This window comes from Peromyscus californicus, unplaced genomic scaffold (assembly GCF_007827085.1).
Source record: "Peromyscus californicus insignis strain IS unplaced genomic scaffold, ASM782708v3 Scaffold_20__1_contigs__length_68692818, whole genome shotgun sequence".
In the NCBI taxonomy this organism is placed as follows: domain Eukaryota; kingdom Metazoa; phylum Chordata; class Mammalia; order Rodentia; family Cricetidae; genus Peromyscus; species Peromyscus californicus.
The window spans coordinates 32,855,172-32,875,220 of NW_026294503.1; the positions used below are offsets into that span (position 1 = coordinate 32,855,172).

Below are 20,049 nucleotides of genomic sequence, written 5' to 3' on the forward strand. Positions count from 1 at the left end.
AACACACACAGAGTCAAGCTGGAAGAGGGCAATGGGGTACCAAGTACATTCCCCGCCTCTGGGCCTTTGCACCTACTGCTGTCTACACAGCAGTTTTCTTACTCCAGGGTCTCTTAGGAGGGTATACACAGTGTCTGAGTCTGTGCTGGAGTCCTATACTGGGTCCTTGGCCTTCATGAGGATCTGTTTCATATCAGGCATATGGATCGGGACACTTCGATGATGCCTAATAAAGCAGGCTTGTTGACAGAGCCACAGCCTGCCCCTTGAAGGGTGCAGCAGGCCTGGGCTGCATCCCACAGGGCTGGAGTTTTGGTCCATTCCTTTACGAGATACTTACAGGCGCTCCAAGCCTGGATCCAGGCAGCACGGGCTTTCTGATTGTTCTTTTTCCAGCTGAATGAAATTTTAGTTCATGGAAGGTTTAATAAGTCCGTCTGGGCCCCCAGGAAAGAACCGTTCAACTGTTCCCATGAATGAGTTTCAGCCTCTGCATTTTCAGGCCCTGGAGGGTCTGGGGATACAAAGCTGGTCCAAAGGTCCAGCCTGGAAGCCCTAAGCAGTGCGAGGGTTTGCGGCTCCCAGGTTTTCTTTGTTAAGAGCCAGAAGCCTGGAGATAAAATGGGGGATTGCTGCCAGGGGGCTTGTCCCCCTGCTCACCGCAGCTCACCTCAGAGACAAGCTTTGTCACATTTCAGGGTTAGAGAAGCACCCCACTGCCACCACCTCCCTACCTTAGCATCTGAGGGGATGCAACCAGCCTAGGGATGTCCACCAGTCTGTGGTGATATTGAGGCTAGGACTCGGGGTCCTTGACTTTCTCAGCTCATCCCTTACAGTAGGAGCAGCTGTAGGAACTGTACAGCAGGTGCCAGTGTCTCCACATGTTGGAGAATTAGACCTGGATAGAGGCCATGCCTCTGCATCCTTCTAGCTCCAGTCCCTGCCTACTGGGCTTCCGTCCCCGAGGCCAGCACCACACAGCAGTCCAGCCTTGCTTTCTGAATGGAGCCTCCTGCTCCACTTGACATCACACAGTCACGTGCGGAGGGCTCACAGCCCGATCTCTGAAATGCATCTTGAGAATAAATGCAAAGCCACAAAATGAAAGAATTTCAAGTTTCACTGAGAGCAACTGGAGCAAACAGCTTCCTGTTAGAGACACTTTTGTCCTGCCCCCATTCAACTGTCTGATTTTTCTTGTTCCCTCCTGGTCCTACAGGCACTTGGAAAAGACAGACAGAGAAAAACAGAAAGGAGTGGTGACTGTGTTGCGGGCGGGGGCGGGGAGGGCGGGTACTGAACACACGGAGAATCAAGGTGGAACTGGGCAATGGGGTACCAAGGACATTGCCTGACTCAGGGCCTTTGCACACACTGCTGTGTAGACAGTCTTTTTTTTTTTTTTTTTTTTTTTTTTTTTTTTAAACCCCAGAGTCTTGTTCTTTCATTGCATCACCTATTTTGCTTGTTATTTTGTGTCTGCTCAGGTACACGCGCATGTGTAGATGCATGAGTGTGCACAGGTACACATGTGGAGGTCGGAGGTCAATGACAGATGTCAGTTTTGTCAGGAGCCATCCACCTTGCGTTTTGAGACAGGGACCTGAGCTGATCAATGAGGCTATGCTGGATGGCCAGCGCACCCCAGAGATCTGCTCATCTCAGTGTCCCTGGTGCTAAGGTGGCAAGTATGTGTCACTATACCCAGCTTTTGAAAATGTGAGTGTGGGAACCACACTCGGGTCTTCACATCTGTGAGGCAGGACTTGATTGAACTGAGCCATCAAGCACCCTAAGCCCTCACTGCATTCATGACTGCCCAAAGGTCCTCCTGGTCCCCTTAAAGTCACCTTGCTGTCATTTCCTCTGGCTCGGTTAGCAGCATTTCCCATGCCTTAACCATGAGATGGCACTGCACCAGGGCTCAAGTTACTTGTTTTTCTTGTGTCCCCTGCTGACCTGGGAGTTCACTAGCCTGCCTTGCCCAGGGCCCCCAGTTGAAAACAGTGCCTTGGGACACTGGGGAACACTCAGGGCTGGGAACCAGGTTCTTTCTGACTGGGCTCACAAGGGGTGGGAGGAACCTGCCAGACAGCAGCCTGTGACCCAGAGGCCTTAAGTCTGGAGTTTGCCTTTTCTGCTTGACCCCGGACAAACAAATTATCGGTTCCTGGGAGGGACTTCCTCTGGTTTCGCAAAAGCAAATAACCAAAAATAACCAGGTGGTGTAACCGTCCAACCACCCATGACAGTGTCACTTGAGGGTGAGATGCGTCTGTGGGCACCTCTGTGGCTGAGGCAGGATGTGACGCAGTCTTGAGGAGGCGCCTGGCCTCTCTGATGCTCAGCGTTCTGCTTCCTAGAGAGCTGGGTCCTCAGAGGGCTTCTTAGGGAGGTGGGTACACTTCTGCCACTCACCTAGGACTCATTCCTCAAATCAGAACCCTGGAGCTAGGGAGTGTCCTAACCACAAACCAACCCCCTTCTCAGTTCAAAGCCCCACAGCACTTTCCTGTAAGCCCACAGTTCTGCATGAGGTCACCAATTCGCCAAAGCCACAGCTCAGCTTTCGGTGGACACCATCCCAGACAACTCAGAGCACAGTTTCTAGAGGCAAGGGAAACAGAGTGCTTACCTGCGGTGCCACCACATCAGAGGAGTTCCTTGACCTCTCTGAGACCCAGTGTCTTCGTCTGAAAAACAGAAACAAAAGCTGAGCATCACCAGCAGGAAGGTTGATGCTGTGGGGTCAAGGAGGGATTTCCTGCAGTTTGCACAGCACGCTTCTAAAGTGGGGGGACGGCCCTGTTAACTGTTGAGTGCCAGGGAAGAACACACAAGTATCTAAAACAGGCACTAGACAGAGCGAGAGAGCCGCATGTCTCTACTTCCTGTCCAAAGCGGAAACAGCAAAGCTCTAGAGACCAGGCCTCCAAGACCATTTTCAGTTCCAAAGTGTTAAATGTGGAGCACCTGCCCCAGAGTGTGAACTATTGGGGGTGCTGGCAGGTCCAGCTCCTCCTACTCCCAGGGGGATGAATATGGCTGAAAGCAGACCTGGAAGCAGAGCATAGCCCTTTCCTGTGGGCCCACGAATAGAGGCTGAGCCCAGCACACATCCCAATCTCAGGGCAGTAGATGCCACACGGGGAACGGGCAGCGGGAAGAATGTGAGCTGCACTTGAGGGACCATGAGGACAGAGCCTCAGCTGGAGCTAAGGTCCCAGGTCAAAGGCCGTAACCTCTCTGACCCCAGCCCCTGCAGCAAGTTGTTGTTAAGGGTCTCAGAAATGGGGTCCAGAGACAGGCTGTCCTTTTGGGTAAGAGATTTATTGGGTGAGTCCTTAGCACTACGGAAACCCAGCAAAGGATGGGGGAGGGAATCTTACAGGTTTCAAAGGTGGGGGAGGGATTCCCCTGCCCGGTAGTTGATAAGTAGCCCATAGTATGTGCCTGCCTTCAGGTTATCTCTGATTCCCGGGGAACAGAGGAAGGCAGACGTTCTGCCCTAGAGTTAATGTGTGTCCATCATTTGGGATATGTGACGTGCAGCTCCTTTGCTTAGAGTCTTAGCAATCTTCCTTCAAGGAAGGAAGACTGTCCCAGTGCCTATTAGTGCCTATTACTTCCCTGTAGATGTGGGAATTAAGTCAGCTGAGTGTGGAGGCTGCCGCAGGTGAACACGGCTTGAAAGGCCCCTGACCCAAACTTAACAGTTATGGGTCTGACTTGAGAACATTCTTCTGCAGCCCAGGCTGGCCTCGGACTCACAGAGATCCACCTGCCTCTGCCTCTCAAGTGCTGGGATTAAAGGCGTGCGCCACCACCGCCCGGGCCTCACCAGGATTTCAAAGAACACCATATCATTACGATCACCGCCTGTCTCAGTGTGTCTTCTGATGCTATGATAAAACACCCTGACTAAAGCAACTTAAGGGGGAATGGGTTGATTGGGATCATGATTCCTGATTACAGCCCATCATTGAGAAGAAGTCAAGGCAGCAGAAAACTGAAGGGGCTGGTCACATCAGCATCAGTCAAGAACAGAGAGCAAGAGACTGATGGATGGACACCTGTGGTCGGCTTGCCTTCTCCAATCATAAAAAGTTCAGGGTCCCTGTCAAGTCCAGAAGACACTCCCTTCCCCCAACTTCTCATTCCTATACAACCTTGCCTTTTCAGTCACATGCTCTCTTGGATCTCTCTCTCTCTCTCTCTCTCTCTCTCTCTCTCTCTCTCTCTCTCTCTCTCTGTCTTCTTCTCTCTTCCTCCTCTTCCCCCACCCATCATGGTCTGGTCCATTCTACCAGCCATGTTTTGTCTACTACTTTCTCTCCCCATTCTGGACTCTTCCAGATGCCTCTGGCTGTTCTCCCCCTCCTATCTACAATAAAAACTGATCTTCCTCAACCATATCTTGGAGTGGTCACATTCTCACTTCATACATCTGGTGCCTGAAGGAAAAGGAGGAGATGACCGCGTCTAGCTATGGTTGAGGAGGAGGTTTTTATTGTACCTACGAGGGAGGGCACAGCCAGAGGCATCTGGAAGACTCCAGAGTGAGCATGGCCAGCAGAAGAGACTGGAACATCAGAGGAGAGAGAGAGAGAGAGAGAGAGAGAGAGAGAGAGAGAGAGAGAGAACACAAGTGGGGAAGAGGAGAAGGAGACAAAAGAAGACCAAGAGGGCAAAGAGAACCAAGAGAGCACATAGCCAAAATGTCTGAGCTTTAGGGAAAACAGAAGATAAGGAAAGGGACGTGAAGCTTGGCTGGGGGGGGGGGGGGGAGCGGGGGCGGGGACCCGGAGGGGATTGGAGAGGTTTAGAGTAAGGGGTAGGGTGAGAAGTGTTGAGAGGAGCCAGGACTCTGTCGCAGCCAGAGTCGGCTTTGATATGTTAATAGGCCTTCAGCCTAACGAAGGCTGAGAAAGCTCCCAGAGCAACACTGAGCCAGGTAGCAGCTCACATAGTTCATTCACCTGTTACATGAGCAAAGTCCTCTACAAGAGCTAAGCATAGGGTATTGTTTGTTACACAGCTCAGCTTACAGATCCAGAGTCCCTTCTGCAATGACTACTTTCTACCACCAAGCACTTGGTTTGTAAGAACAGAGGAGGGGGTCAGGGGGTGTGCTTCTATCCACTGTGACATTAAGCACCTCCATGGCTGTGGTGGTATTGTGTTCCCCAAAATATTGTGTACCTTAATAAACTTATCTGGGGTCAGAGAACAGAAAAGCCACAAGATACTTAGGCTAGAAAATGTTAGCACACGTCTTTAATACTAGCATTCCAGAGACAGAAATCCCTCTGGATCTCTGTGAGTTCAAGGCCGCATTGGAAACAGTCAGGCATGGTGACTCACGCCTTTAATCCCAGAAAGCAGCCTTTAATCCCAGGGAGTAGTGGTAGAAAGCAGAAAGGTTTATAAGGCGTGAGGACCAGAAACTAGCAGCTTTTGGCTGGTTAAGGTTTCAGGCTTTCTAGCAGCAGTTCAGCTGAGAGCCATTGGGATATGAGGACACAGAGGCTTCCAGTCTGAGGAAACAAGACCAGCCGAGAAGTTGGCCAGGTGAGGTTAGCTGTGGTTTGTTCTGTCTCTCTGACCTTCCAGTGCTCACCCCATTACCTGGCTCAGGTTTGATTTTATTAATAAGATTCCTACTACACGTGGCCATGAATAAAGCCATTTCCCTTCTCTGATCCTTTGCCTTCACATGCAAAATAAGGGTGGTGTTAATCATAAATAAGGGTGGTGTTAATCATTACGGCAGGTTCACAGAAAAGGGCCCACACAGAATTACCCTTCAGAGCTTTATTGGGAGAGAGAGAGTCTTGTGACCATGGGCAGATATGATTGGGCCTTGAAATGGGAGAGAAAGAGAGACAGTGTCCACATATAACATGATGGAGGTTCTGAAGGAAAGAACCGTGAATTCCTGAGGACAAAGCAGGGTTTAATACTCTTAAATTAATAGAGCTGCAGCAGGGTGTGGCCTGATTTCTAGGAGAGAGTGGGAGAGAGGCAGTGGAGGGTCTGTGATGTATTGGGAGGGTGTATGCGTGTTCTTAGGCTGTTGCAAGGATTGACTGAGAGACACATGGAGTTCTCAGCACTGTGCCCAACAAAAGACAGCTGGAGACAGACAGGGTGACAGCCTGATGTACGAGGGTTGAAGACAGGCACCAAGGGGCTGGATCTAAATCGAAGTTGTAGTCACATGTGCTTACAGCTGCTACTCTGGGGCCCACGGGGCGGGGCGGGAGGTTCACATCATCCAACGGGGCGAGGGCAGTTGGGAAGGGGAAGTTGACATCTTTAGGCACACTGAGGCACAGAAGGGACGGTAGGGTGGAAAGACACATGTGGGAAGCAAGTGATTCCCCCTTCCCATCTGTTTCTTAAAGGAGAAATAGAGACTGGGGAATGTTTTCTTCAAGGTTATACAGTGGGCTAGCCTGGGAATGTGGACGAGGACGCTGGTCTCCTGGGATCAGCCAAGCAACATCCTGCTGCCTTCTGCTCACACAGGGGACGCAAGTACCCTCACTCCCATGCTGCCTTCAGACCCATGTCAAGTGTCACCGCCCTCATGAGTGGGCTGCCAGAATTCTACAGAGCGCACCAAGTTCTGAGTTACTTCCAACTCCTCCTTTGCCTGGAAAAGAGTGATCATACTTGGCATCTCTAGAACAATCCACAGGACCCAGGGGATCTGGGGTAGCTGGATCCTAACCAAAGAAACGAACACCTGAAACCTGCTTGTCCAGGTGACCCCAAGGGTCACTGGACTCATTTGCAACCTGAGGAATGCCCTGCCGCAGCAGCTCCTGATCAACAAACCCTGCCTGCTCCTACTTGCTGCTCAAGTTTCCTGCCAAACAGGAACTGTTTCCTGTGAGAAATACCTTTCCCTTCCCAACCCACCAACCCAGGAAGCTGGCCCCTTGCTTCCATATGGAGCCATCCCTGTGCTGTGGATCAGAGTCAAGGCTAGCCCCAGCTGGGAACACACACCTGCTCTGCAGCTCCTGCTGTCTGGCCCTGTTCCAGGACCCCTCTGGAAACACTTCATATTTAGTCCACACGCACTGAGCCCCTGCCTCAGGCTCCACTGGGAGGAACCAAGACACACAATGCGAGGTTGGTCTGAGCTATGAGCACGAGAAAGACCCTTCCTAATTCAGAGAGATTTTTCTACAGCAAGATCCTCAGCACAAAACTGGTCCAGTCCACTGGCTTCCTATGTTGCGCCAGAAGCCAGGGGTCTCTTGGCAAAGAATTACCAGGTCCCCGGTACATGTCAGGCCCATTTCTGTTCCTGGCAATGGTTCAGTGAAAAAGATGACATCTATTCTTCCCTGCATGCTTGTGAGTCGAAACAGTGAACATGTTTATAGAAAAGCCTCAAGTCTCTGAAGCAAGAAGGATGGGAAATGGGAAGCTCGGGCCCCCTGCTGTGATGCACTGCATGAAGTCCTTGTCCCTGGTCCAGATGCTAGGGTCTTTGCAGCATCTGCCAGCTGAGGGATCCGTTAGCGGGCCTGACAGTCTCTTCCAGGGCTTCAAAGCTGCTGGTGTCATGCAGCTAATTCTAATTAAAATTCAACCTTAGAATTAAAACGGCTTTTTGGTTGCACTAATCAATGAGCCAATTAGCACTACTAATTCAATAAAGTAATTTGATCAAAATAAATATAAGGAGAGTCCCTTGGTGGCAGCAAATTTCAGGTGCTTATTAGCCTGGTGGCTAGTGACTACTGCCACAGCCTCCGCTGCTGTACAACTCACTGTCACAGGTAAAACTCACAGGTCCTAGGAGAGTTTGGGATGAATGCCTTGGGTGAGGTCTCTGCCCTACAGCTCTCTAGCTGTGTGGCCTTTTTCTTTGGATGACCAACTCTTTGTGAGTTGCTTCTTCACCTTTAAGAATGGAACAGAACAGACACCTTGAGCCCTGTGTGGGGGTCTGAGGGAGAGGACTGGGTCGGGGCCCCAAAAGAATATCCTGCTGAGTTCCGGAGTGAGACATTCAGAAAGCACAGAGACGCGTGGGCGGTGGTGGCTCACATCTTCAAACCCAGCACTCTGAGGCAGAGGCAGTTGGATCTCTGTGAGTTTGTGGTCAGTCTGGTCTACAAAGTGCATTCCAGGGCACTGTGTAGAGCCAGGGCTACACAGAGACACACTGTCTTCAAAAACAAAAACAGAAAGCACAGAGAGCAGGGACCAGGAAGACTGAGGGTCAGAAAACCTCCAAGTGGAAGGGACCTGCAATGCATGGGTGGGGTTGGTGGCAAGCTGAGCAGATTGTAGACTGACATAAGAAGGTTCAGGGACATTCTCCCATCAAACTACTCAAGGATGAAGTCTCTTCGCCTACCCATTTTCACATCCCTTCTCTGTTTTCCTCTGTCCTTGAGAACCTGTACACTCTGGAGTCCCCAGGCCAAGCCCATCTTTTATGCTAGCTGTTGCTATGCCAAGATGGAGGAAGTCCTAGAAAGAAAAGATCAGTGGCCTCTTGAAAACCAGTTCTATCCAAGGGCTTCTCTGGCTCCAGGTGAGGATCCACATTGGACCTGAGCTGGAAAGCAGGTCATCATTGCCTTAATCTTTTATTGGCAAAAGGTTGGCTACCGTGGTGGGGTGCACCTTCAGGGCCTGAGACAGATGCTGGGAGATGGAACTGAGCTGTGAAGAGGCTCATTGTGCTCAGAAGACAAGACTGTATGAACCAGCTGAGTACACGGCATGGGTAAAGTGTTCAGAGCTTCAGTAGTGACCTCTTTTAGCAGGCACTTAGAGGCTTCTTTTGCTCAAATGTTCTGACTCTTCGCTTGGGCCCACATGCAGGGGAAAGCCAGGCACATCTGCCTGTGTTTTGCAATGGCCTCTTTTACTTTGAGTCAGCCTATGACCTCTAATACTCAGGAGGTTAATTATTCAAGGAGGATCCATCTAGGAACCAGTGACCTCTAACCTCTCTTATCTCATCCCGCTTTAAGAACCTAGGTACTTGGGTCAGGATTGTAGTTCAGTTGGTAGAGTACTTATCTAGAATGCTCGATGCCTTGGGTTTGATCTCCAGCATCTCCCAAACTGGGTACGGTGGTCCACACTCACAACCTCTGCATTAGGTGGAGGTAGGAGCATCGGAAGCTCAAGGCCACCCTGGTCTACAAAGACAAGTTCGATGACAGCCTGGTTTAACTGAGATCTACTCTCAAGCAAAACAGAACAAAGGGAGGTGAAAAGATAAGTCATGGCCCTAAACCTGCCATCGTCACCTTGAGTTCCAGGAATAGCAAGGCCCGTGGGCAGACAGCCCACCCTCAAGAAGAGAACAATTATCTTTGAAGGAGAGGCTGCACCCAGGAGCAGCTCATCTGGAAGAAAACAGATTGGTCCCCTTGGGCAAGGATGGCGAAGGCAGTGAAGACAGAGATTAATAACTTATCGATCACCTTGCATGACTGAAGCTGAGACAAGGATGAGGGAGACTACATCTCACGCAGGAGTAAAAGCTCATACCAGGAACCCCCACAGAAAGCCAACTTGGGGGTCGCTGAACCCCTCCATCTCTTTATCTTTCCAAGCTGCGCTGATGAAATCTCTCTGCTTTTCAGCCTTTCTTACTCTTCATAGGCGTATGGGGGGGGGGGGGTGCTGAGCGGAGACCACTGGAGCTTCTAGGGATGTGACTTTGGGCCTAAAATTGCAGGTGCTCTCTGGGATGAGGAAAGCTGCCGTAGCAAGAGTGCAGTACAGGGGATGTGCAAATCTGCCCAGGCTTTCATCAGCACGGCCAGCATCCCACGCTGGGTCCACAGATGCTCGCCGTGCATCTGCTCATCAGGCAGGCATCCCTAGCCGAAATGGGGAAGAGGGCAGAGCGTGAGGTGGCCAGCTCCCGGGTCTTTATCTCCAAGTCCCGGCAGTGAGCTTTCCAACTGGGATTTGAAGGGATAAATGTAAGTGCCCATTACCGTAGCAGAGAAGGGGTGAGGAAGAGTAAGCCTTTCCGTTTCCTTCTTTAATCTGCAGCCTTCTCTCAAGGTTCTGGATTAAACTTGGACATCTTGGCAGTCTGCACTCATCTCAAGAGTTTGCAAAGATCCACAAACACTTTATAAAAATTCCTGTCTAGCCACCATCTGCTGAGGACAGAAAAGCAAAAACGGGGAGTGGGGGTGGGAGGGTTGGGGGCTCAGGTAAATGAGGTTGATGGGGACAAGGTGTCTGGTATCTTAAATTCTTGTAAAAACAGAAAAAAAAAAAAAAGACTATAATGAGACTTTTCTGGTTCACCTCCCAGCAGATGGATGGTACACTTATTGATCACCTACTGTATGCCTGGGACTTCCTATGCTAGCAAACGCTAACTACTTAGGTGTTCACGGTTTTAAACATGTCATGTAGGCTAATCCACTGACCCTTGCAGAGGAGTCATGGATAGGTGACTTCCTGTCATCTCAAGTTTAGACAAGCATAGAGAGGTGAAGCTCCTTGTGGATCACACAGCTTTGTGAGGACAGTGCCAGCTCCTGAATTCAGGTCTCCAGGCTCTGGAGCTGATGCCTACACACACATATGACTGTAAGCTGCCACGCTTCACCTTTGACTCAGACTTTTGGTGCTACTCACACTCCCCTCCGTTGTAACAAGAGGCCATGGAGACCAGAAAGGAGACAGGGCTCCCCAAATGGGGTACATAAAGGCTCCACCCAGCTCCTCAGACCTGGTTCTGTGGTATGTCCCCTGGTCACCAAACATGGCAAAGTCAATGGGAAAACAGCTACCCAGAGAAACCTCTGCAAAGCCAAATTGGGTTTTCCAGTTGACGATGAAAACTGACGCCACAGCCCTGGCTGTAGGAACATCTCTGGAGCTGGGTCAGAAGGGAGAGGAGGTGCTTGGCAAGGTAGAGAATTTTCCTATGTTCTTCAATCAGACTAGAAATCAGACAGGGAATTTGTTGTATAGCAGTTTCCTCTGAGATTGGAACACTCCATCCCTCCTCCATAAAGCTTAGTAAGACAGGAAGTAAAGGATTCAAGATGGCTTCAGGAAGCCCCTGAAACTGACCAGATTCCCTAAGGTCCTCTCTCCCCAGGAGTAATATAAACACTAGAGACCTCACCTTTGTCTCAGATCTTTGATGGCACTCACAGTCTCTTCCATTGTAACAAGAGACCAGGAGAGAGACAGGGATCCCCCCCCCCCCCCCCAGATGAGGTCTACGCAGGCTGCATCCAACTCCTGAGCCTGTTTGCTTCTCTAATATGTCAGCAGGTCACCAAGTGTGGCAGAGCCAATGAAACAGCCACCGAGAGAAACCTATGCAAAGCCAAACTGGGTCAGTCTCAGATAAGGCCACCCCACTGGAAGAAGCGGAGTCCAGCAGAGCTGCCTGGAAGAGGCTTGGAGCAGCTCTAACACTCTCTAACTCACAGCAGGCCGTGCGGTGTGCTCCAGGTTTCCAGGTTTTATGGCTGTCATCTATTTTGCTTTGGTGATGCAGCTGTCTTTGAAACACTTCTGTTCCTGTAAGTAACTCCTCACCCAGATTCCTGCAGCAACTCCAGTAAAACTCAGGGTCACCAAGTTGGACTTTGACGGGATCCATACTTTGGTCTATTTATGGTTCCCTATTTGGGGTGTGGAGACATGCATGTATGTTGCATCTCTGAGGAAAAGTTTCTCTCTCAACAGTACTCTCGGCCATTCAGGAAGGAAGGGGATGGAAGGGCGGGTGACTTCCATGGAGGGAAGACAGGATCCCCCCTTGTGGTCTCACTGGGGCTGCGAAGGACCAGGTGTTTGATTGGGCAAGTGTTTCAAGCCTCAGGAGGCCCAATGTCCCCCGAGGTCACACTTTTCAAGAACAAGGTGAGAGCTGGGGTCAGGAGAGGCACAGCGTGAGGAACCCTATGAAGAGCTCCATCTCTTAGTGCAACCCAGTGTGGTACCTGATTGTCTGGAAAGTCCTGGGCTCCTGGACTTTCCAGTACAGGTTCTAGGTTTCTGGTACCATCTTGGCAGGGCATCCTCAGCCACCAAAGAAAGATTGACACATTTAATGCCACACATTTCCTTCCTTCCTTGGTGAGTGCCCCCTGAGAAGCCTACATCGTTCCTTGAGGAAAACCCTATTTATGTCACAGCACAGGTGACCCACTGTTGCCCTCTTAGGTGCCTTTTGGAATGAGGTGACTCCCTCTGGTGTCTCTGTTTTCTGGACTCCTCCACTATCCTTGTCCTGTCTTGGTCTTAGTGGAAGGGTGTATCTCAGAGAGTAAGTTCCATGCCACCATCATTGAGAAAACAGACTGTCCACCTCCTGAAGACTGTGTCCTGTTCTTGGTCCTCCCCTTCTGGTACTCCGTAGCTCTCCTCTCTCTGTTCTGCCCTCACATTATCCTTTGATCTTCCAACCCCAGGCATACTAGCTTCACATCTGCTCTTCGGCTCTCTAAGCACATTCCTGCCCCAGGGCCTTTGCATCGGCTGAGACTCTGGCTCTTTCCTACCATTCCTTCCTCAAATGAATGTCATCCTTCAAGAAGAAGAACACAACCCACATTTCTCTATCTCTTTCCTGGACAACTTATAGCCACTCTACTAGACGCCATGGTCACTGTGACGTTAACCAGGCAGTGATGACCAAACGGCCAGCACAAGGGCTGGAGAGACTTCTCAGTGACTAAGACTGTTTGCTGCTCTTGCAGAGGACTCTGGTTCAGTTCCTAACACCCATGTCTGGGAGTTTACAACCACCTGCAACTCTATCTCCAAAGGGTCCAATGCCCTCTGCTGCCCCCGACCCCACGAGAGAGAGAGAGAGAGAGAGAGAGACAGAGAGAGAGAGAGACAGAGACAGAGAGAGACAGAGAGAGAGACAGAGAGAGAGACAGAGAGAGAGACAGAGAGAGACAGAGAGACAGAGACATAAATAACAATGTGGCCCTCACAGAGTCATAGCCATACTCTGTTGTAAATGAGAACTGCCCATAGCTCCCACAATCCCAGGTCTAGCTTTCTGTGCTCAGCTATAGGGCTGGCTGCCCATGCAGAAGGAAGGGTACACAGCCCTCCCAATCTGAGCTTTTCGGGTAGCCTCTTCAGGAATGGGGGCCAGAGCAGGGTCTTCAGGTGGACTCAAGCACAGAATTTCCAGAGCTCTCCACAAAGAGGCCTGGGCTGTTGTCCCCAGGACTCTGGGAATCGCCTGACTTTGGGGCTTCAGTTTCCTCACACAGCATTATGGAGCTCAGTTGAGGAAAGTTTCTAACTTGCCCCCATTACTCAGCAAATGATGAAATGTCCAAGTGGCAGACATTTTACATACGAGCCCAGAGCCTGGCTGCCTTTGAGAGAGGAAGGGGATACTAGGAGCCCCAGTTTCCTTTGGGGTCTGAGCAGCAGCCTTGCCTGTCACCAGCTCCTGCAGGATCTCCCAGTCCACTTCAGGCCCCTGCTGCCTCTTATCTCGCCCAGACCCATCACTCCTGTACTGCCCATTTGGCCCCTACAGATGTAACACTGTGATCCTTGTGATCCTGGGCAGCCTTGTTACCCCTCCCCTTCCTGATCATCCTTAGGGCAGACCGAACACTCAGCTTGAAGCTGCCCCTCTCACTTCTTGCTGGCAGGATCACCCTCCCTATGTTGGGACCCACTCAGCGGCCAGCAGAAAGACAGAGCCTGGGGGCACACCCCGAGCTCTACCACCAGCAAGGCCCCCTATAACTACCTTCGGCCAGGAATCAAGGTCCAGCTGAGAAGCTTAGGAAAGCTCCTGCGGGGAGCTCCCTCCTAGCAATTTCCGGCTTGTAGAATTCCAGGGGTGGAAGGGACTTGAATAAAAGCAGCCAAATTAAGCCAGCATTTCATGCTACACTCTCCTCCAGGAAGGCTGGTGACTCCTGGGGGTCTGCTAGGCAGAAGCTGTGACTATAGATACGTCCCTGCTGTGAGGCACACCACCCCAGAAACCCAGCAGGGAAAGCAAAGCCTTTCAGGTCAGAACTCTCCTCCCCTGCTCAGCTGTATTATGTGTCAGGTATACCTCCCAGTTCCCAAGAAAACTCTCCCTGCGGGTGCTACTTTAACCCTCAGCTTGCAGGTAAAGACCTGAAGTTCAGAGAGGTGGAGGCCTCCGGTTGAGACTGTACAGCCTGTACGGACTGGAACAGGCTTTCATCTCGGGAATGCGAGACTTCAGAGGCGGGCTTGTAAACCCTACTTTAGCCTGTTAAGCCAGAAGAGCAGTTGGATTGAATCCGTCCAGTTAACTTGTGAAGGACAAGAAGAAGTGGGTGGGGTGGGAGGGAAGTTGAGGCCAGACGGAAGGCAGGGAAGGCAAAGAGCCCTCCTCAGCTATTGGAAAAAGGCAAATGAAGACAGAAGGTGACATCTTGCGACACTTATCAGCTTGGTGGAAACGAGAAGGCACTGGGATGCTATGGGCAGGCTGTGATGCGTTGCTGTGATTTCATCCTTACTAATGGGAAGGGGGGGCGTTAGCGATGCTGAGGAACCCTCTGGAAGTACTAAGGCATGTTTCATACAGGCTTGTGCAATATCCCAGCAATTCCCCACTTGGGAGAATCCCAGAGCTGCCCAAATTATCAAGCAGTCTCCAGGAGGTTGTCATACATTTTCAAAGAAGAAAAATGGTTGCCTGTAAAGAATTTATAGCAGCATGGGATGGCATTGCTATGACACCATTTACAATGACATGGAACTGTACTGCTATGACAACATTTACAATGACATGGGACTGTACTGCTATGACACCATTTACGATGACATGAGACTGTACTGCTATGACACCATTTACAATAGAATGGGACTGTGTTGCTAGAGCATCATCTGCTACGGTGTCAAAGTGGCAGGAATCAGGAAACAAGGAGATGGCCACCACCCTTTGTCACTCATAGTGTCTGAAAAGGCATAGAGCACACTTCTAGAACTGAAAAACTGAACTAGGTGAAGGACTGTTACTGCTAACTATCACATTTAGGGACCCCGTGTGGGTCTCTGGAACTTCACCTATTCATTCTGTATTCATTCTATCCATGAAGACTGAGCCCTTACATTGGGTCAGGTGATGTCCTAGGTGTGGGAGGGCCACAGCAGGATCAAACCTGACCACAAGGTGAAGCTGAGATTCTAGGAAAGACAGAGAGTAAATGAAGGCAGGAATGCATGTCGGGCTGGATGACCCTAAGGCCCTTGAAGAAGAATGCAGAATAGGACTGGAAACAGGGTTCAGAAGGGGTAGGTTCCCGCTGGCAATGCTTTGTGGTCATTCTTCAGGGAATTCTATCTTGCTGGAGGTTGCTCCTTTCCTGGCCTGGAAGCTTCTGTGCCCAGACACTCCAGGTCAGCCTTCCAAGAGCTCTGAGTCATCCCAGCCCTAAGACAAACTTGATATGATCACGAGGGCTCACACAGCTGCCAAGTCATCAAGGTAGGATGCTGAGTCAGAGCCCAGCTCTGCCTTTGCTGAGCCCAGGAGCACCTAGGGTTTAGTCCCGGCTCAGCACAAAAGAGCCAAAAAAACTCCTGCCAGGAGGCCTGGTCCTTGCCAGGTCTCCTCTGCCACAGCCTTCCATCTGGCACAAAAGAACAGTCACCAAGATATGAAAAGCCTAGAAAAAGGCTGTCCCCTTCTATCCTGAAAATCTCCTAGGAATCTCTTCCAGGAAACAGCTCTGTGTACCACCATCTTTGTGCGAGGAGATGTTTATCATCCTGTCACTTTAGAGAGCACCATGCCAGAGTGCTTCTACCCATGCTACTGTGAGGAAATCATCAGGATGGGGTGAGGTGGTGCATGGTGCAGGCTGCAATCCCAGCACTCAGGAAGTGGAGGCAGGAAGATGAGCCCTTCAAGGCTAGCCCCAACTATGTAGAAAATTTGAGACTAGCCTGGGATATGAAAGATTCTGTCAAAAAAAAGGGAAGTCACCAGGTAGGTAGGTCACAGGTTATCAGATGGACTATGCAGCAGCAGCATCCTCAAAACACCCTTAGGAATTCCAAGAGCACCGGAAGTATCTGCTGTATTGTGCACTATGCGCAGTCAGGCGAGCATGAAGAAACCATTGCTGAATCAGAACTCTAGGGAGCAAGAGAGTTTAAAACACTGGGGACAGGCAGGTACTTCCTGGGAAAGGCAGCCTATGAGAATCTGGGTATCTACTGGTTTTGTTTTTTGGTTTTGGGCTTTCATAGTTCTCTTACCTTTTCAAGATTTCTTTCAGGGCCCACAGAGCAATTTTCTGACTGGAAAATGTAACTGTCTTAACCAATTTAAAACACTGAAAACTGGTGGTGCCCCATGCTGGACAGGGAGTCCCCACTCTGAGGACCTTGACCTGAGTGAGACCTCCAGAAACTGAGTACAGGGTAGAGGTAGCCTAGAATCTCCTTCAGAGCCTCAGCTTGAAGTCAATGGAGCAGTGAAGGACACCCCCAGGAAGTTGAGCATAATGCTGCCCCAGCAACACTTAAAAATCAAAACCAAAGCACTTACGGTGCCTGGTGACAGAGGCTATGGGATGCTGCTCTGCATCCTAAGACTCCTCAAGGAGCCCAGCTCAACTGTTGTCATTAAATCCCAACCCAAACCCACCAGAGACAGGGTGCGTTCCAGAGCACAGAGGTCTCTTTACTGCAAAGCAGGGTCACTGGCAAGGTGTAGTCTTGGTGTAGGTTGGTCTGCTGTCTGTCCTTGTGGGGGTGTGTTGTGACTGAATGCCAAAGTTGAAAATCTCAGGCTCAGAGGAGGCAGCCACCTTATCCAGGGCAGCGCAGCAGGTGTGGGACAGAGCACAAAACGGCCCATCTACCTTCTGACCCAACTCTCGTGGTACTTTACACATCGAAGGAAGGAATGCTTGAAACCTGGGTTCAAAATCCCAGCCCTGGCATCTTGGTAGTTACCCGTTGGGAGCGCAGGTTTCCTTCATACTACTGGAGAGGGTATGGCCCTCGCTCCACTTCCTGGCCACCTATGAACTGCTCTGCTCTACCAAGTCTTCTCACCATGATGGGTTGAACTCCATGAAACCGTAAGCCCAGGAAAACCCTTCCCACTTTAAAATCATCTCCCTTAGGTCTTCATCATAGCGAAGGTAAAGATGGCTAATGGGAACAACCAGAAGCTGGTTAACAGCAGGTGATTATCAGCGCCCCAGAGAGGTTAGGTTTCCTTCTCCTCGGAGCCCGGGATCCGATGTGTGGGACTTTGAACACAACTTTGGACCAACTTGTAAGGCAAAATGGCTCCCAGCAAGCGCAGAGCTAAGTAAGCAGCAACGATGGCTCTGGAAGTCCAGCAGGGTTAAAGGACTTGATGGGAAGATGAAGGGCGGGGCTTGCTTGAGGTTGACACAGCCTTGAAGGGCAGACTGAAAAACACACCCATCCTGTCTGAGGTTCTCACAGTGTGCCTGGCTATGGAAAAGAAGCACTGAATTGGAAGGCTGGGCCCAGCTCAAGGTGTTGATTTCTCTGTCACACGTATCTGCAAACACAACAACCCTGCCCAGCCCTGTCTGTAGACAGCCCAGGTCTAGACAGCCCAGATCCTCGCCCTCAGATACTGTTCATTACCACCCAGGGCCTGCAGGCTGTTCTAGAGTAGGAGGTGGGAAGGTGGAAAGAACTGATGAAGACTGTTAAGGCTCCCTACCTATCTAGAGCCACCAAATTCCCACGGGAGGCCTCCACATTAACTTTGTCCAATTGCATGGTTTGCTTCAAGCTGCCCATGGCTACCTTTCTACCCAGACTTCTGCCTTTTTACAAACCATCTCCAAGGACCTGCGACCTAATGGCTGTGAGTTCTTCGAGATGCAACTAAAAGTCAGAGTGGAACAGAGAGAATTCTGGGCTTCAGGCTGTAGAGAATACCATGAAGGCTTATGATTACAGGCAAACATGAGTTCATAGCCAGGGCGCTGGACAAAAATAGCCCATCATGGTTTCCTGGACTAAGAATTCACAGGGTTAAGAGTTCAGAAGGCTCTTACATGAGCATTTCAGCTCGGCATGGAAGGTGGGGTCCTCTTGGTTCCCGGAGGACTGAGGGAACCACACAGGGAAGGAATGAGGAGAGGTACAGGAAGCCATGTGTGTGGAGGGCCAGGGCTCAGCTATGGTAGCACTACAGACACATTGTGAGCTCAGTTCTCAGAAACAACCCAGGCAATCAGGCTCTGACTCCCCACTGGCCAGACAAGAAAACTGAGGGTCAGAGAGGTAGGAAGACTCGTCAAGTCCCACACTAGCACCATCTTGATCCTGGGGTTGATGATTCGAGGCTCAGGGGCCCACCCAGGCTCACTCAGATGAGTATGTACTGTCTGTCACCTGCATTTTAGCAAAGGGCGGGTTGAGAGGATTGTTTTACTGTCAGCAGAGAGGAAGAGAGGTGAGCTTTTGCCTGTTTGTCCGCAGTCAAAAACGAGCTTCTCTTTGGGGGACAAAGCCTTGAAGCAGATGTGTGGAGTTTCTCACTCTGCATGCTGTGTCCTCTAAGTCACTTCCGTCTCCATACAGCAGTGTTCTCATCCGAAGAAAGGTCATGGAGGTGGGAGAGTGAGAAAAATCACCCTGCTCCCTTGGGGCTCTGAGTACTTTCCGGGGTGTAGCAACATGCTACTATGAGCAAAGATCTTGAGATCAGATTGCCAGGTGCAAATCTCAGCTTGCTCTCAGCTTCTACGTGACCTCAAACAAGGAACTTTCCTGTGACTCAGTTTACTCTTTGGAAAAAGAGGGCTAAAAACAATACCACTTGTCTCATAAGTTGCTATGACAACTAAATAAGAGGATATATACAGAGCCGTTAGTATAGCATATGGCCCACACAGGCACTGCTGAGTGAAGACTGGGAACCAGGCCCCCCCCCCCCATGCCAATGCAGAGCCAGGCTGTCTTAAGGCAGGAACAGCTTCCCCTGGGGGAGCATCAGTACCTCTGAGTCCCAGTCCCATCACAACTTTCCAGAGAAGTCAATCCTAATGACCCCGAGCAAGGCTGGGGACTTAGAAAGTCAGGGCTGTTGCCAGGAAGGAGTATGGCATTCTCAGACACAGGAGGCTTGGCAGCTGAGGTTGAATCCCCTTAACCAGCCAGCTTAGGGCACTAGGCCAACCCCCCGCCACAACTCCTTAAACCTCTCCAGGATTTAATATTGCATACGAGGAGGGGCTTTAGTTTAACCCCAAACCTGGAAGGCTGCAGCCATCCCTACTCAGCCTTTATGCTAGGCTGGCATTCTCTAGGCATGGTACCCACAGGACAAGCACTGGTTCACTGACCCATTCATGCTTTCAACTGTGGGGAGCAGACTGTAGTCCCTGTGCAAGGCCCTGAGGGTGCCATGGTGGCAGGAGCATGGTCTGGGTCCTGGAGGTATCTCTGTCTAGTGATGGGGACATCAATCATTAGTAAGAAGAGGTACACTGGGTCACAAAGGTTAAATATGGCTGCTACCTGTGTTTGTAATGCAGGTGTCTGTTACTAGGACACAGCCACACCCAGTTGTCTGTGTACTGTTATGGCCACTTCTAATCAACCTAACCAGGAGAGAAGGTCTGGCCAGCAAAACCTCATCTATTAACTGCACTGTCTTTCTCCATAACTCTACTCTGAAGCATGCATAAAAGCTGGAGTGTACCACCACATCTGCCCTCCCTAGCCAGGGTCCCAAGTACCTCCAGGTAGGACAGGACAGCCCAGTCCAGGGAGGCATGAGGACTTCCTTAGAGTCAGGGAATGGGGCAGCTGAGCCTGCAGTGATCTCATTAGGGGTGAAGGGACAGGGGTAGGGCTTCTGGGCAGGGAGGCTAGCCTGTGCAAAGAGAGAGCGCTGCAGAGTGAGCTAGTGATGCCTCTGGGGACCCACTGGAGACAATATGTGGCCATAGGAGATGAAGCACGTGGCAGGCAAGGCTTGGGGTCCAACCCTGTTCTCGTAGGCCTCAAGCTGCTAGAAACGGGCCACCCAGGAATGGTGTTCGATGT

At 50.7% G+C, this 20,049-nt stretch overlaps 1 protein-coding gene across 3 annotated transcripts in view; it reads right to left on the reverse strand.

The window, feature by feature from the left end:
* St3gal1 (ST3 beta-galactoside alpha-2,3-sialyltransferase 1) overlaps positions 1–20,049 on the reverse strand; it is a 76,984-nt gene that overhangs the window by 24,280 nt on the left and 32,655 nt on the right. For all 3 annotated transcript variants that reach the window (XM_052747934.1, XM_052747936.1, XM_052747935.1), the window contains exon 3: positions 2,639–2,696. The gene's annotated coding sequence lies outside the window, so the exon portion shown is untranslated. The remainder of the gene's footprint in view (positions 1–2,638; positions 2,697–20,049) is intronic.